At 58.5% G+C, this 1,556-nt stretch overlaps 1 protein-coding gene across 1 annotated transcript in view; it reads left to right on the plus strand.

Annotated features, from left to right (window-relative positions):
- Nucleotides 1-1,556, plus strand: part of TRPM1 (transient receptor potential cation channel subfamily M member 1) — a 75,222-nt gene that overhangs the window by 50,584 nt on the left and 23,082 nt on the right. The window lies entirely within an intron of this gene.

Genomic DNA, 1,556 nt, shown 5'->3' on the forward strand with positions numbered 1-1,556 from the left:
TGGTGCCCCAGGCGCCCAGCCCCTCCTTGAGCGGAGTCCAGGGCCGGCGGGAAGCTTGGCTTCCTCCGTCACCGGGAGCAACCCAAGCTTCCTGCTCACTCCAGCTCTTTTGGCCACAGCCATCTTCAGTCGTCTACAGTCTTCGCTCTATGCCTGCATATACAAATTAACCACCATCATTGTTGGGTTAATTTACATAGTCACTCTGATTGGCTGGCGGTTGTAGCAGAGTGGTGGAGTGATGGTTAATCTGCATGTTTTTCTTTTATTATATAGGCTTGATTGATCTCAGAGAGGAAGGGAGAGGGAGAGAGAGAAACATCATGATGAGAGAGAATCGTGGATCGGCCGCCTCCTGCATTCCCCGTACTGGGGATCGAGCCCGCAACCTGGGCCTGTGCCCCTGACCGGGAATCGAACCGTGACCTCCTGGCTCATAGGTTGACACTCAACCACGGAGCCACGCCGGCCGGGCTGTGGCAGGGTTTCTGTGGAAGACAACCTGGAAAATGAAGGTCAATTAAAGGGACTGTGAGGCCGACAGCTCGGCTGGGGCGGCCGCCCTGAGCAGTGGTGGGTTCCGAGAGTCGGATCTCCCGGACACACGGGCTGGCGACGGACTGTGTCCTTCTCCCGTGTTTGGATTCCTCCGGACTGGCACGCTTCACGCCGCCGGCTCCACGCAGCCACGGGGCTGCTGGGCTTCCCTTTGTCATCCTTTGCCTCGGGCTCGGAGCGGGGCAGGGACGGCAAAGGGGTGCTCAGCTGTCACTTCTCCCGGCACAGAGCTTCGGGGGGGCGGGGGGGGGGTCGTCCAGCCTAAACCACGAGGAACGAATTCCACCGTTTCCAGAGGAAGAAGGTGACTTGGCCGCCATATTCCTGCCAAGCCCACCTTGGGCTGGAAGACTCAAAGGCAGGGTGGGGCCGTGTCACCTGGGTCCATTTTTTAAAATATATGTTTTTTTATTGATGTCAGAGAGGAAGGGAGAGGGAGAGAGAGAGAAACATCAGTGATGAGAGAGAATCGTGGATCGGCCGCCTCCTGCACGCCCCGCACTGGGGACGGAGCCCACAATGCAGGCCTGTGGCCTGACCGGGGATCGAACCCTGACTTCCTGGTTCCTAGGTCGACGCTCAACCACGGAGCCACACCAGCCGGGCCATAGCAGACCCTCGAATGCACGTTTGCCGAACGGAACTGAACTGAGATTCGGGTTAAGAGTTGGTCAACATATTTCCAAGTTCCTGGCTGCAGAAATGCATCATGGGGGCCAAGGGGAACTGCTAACCCCTCCCTCTTGAGGTTCTGGGATCCCCTCACGTATCCATTTCATCGAAGGAAGGCCTTCAGAGCTCTGAGACCAAGGACACGTCTCCTACTTGGCGTTGGTTGACGTTAATCAAATAACTCCCGAGGCAGCCCCGGTCGGTGTGGCCCAGTGGTTGGGCTTGGACCCATGAACCGAGAGGTGGCCGGTTCCACTCCCGGTCGAGGGCACATGCCCGGGTTGCTGTCTCCGATCCCGGGAGGGGGCGTGCATGAGGCAGGCGCT

Source organism: Myotis davidii, unplaced genomic scaffold (assembly GCF_000327345.1).
Source record: "Myotis davidii unplaced genomic scaffold, ASM32734v1 scaffold164, whole genome shotgun sequence".
NCBI lineage: Eukaryota > Metazoa > Chordata > Mammalia > Chiroptera > Vespertilionidae > Myotis > Myotis davidii.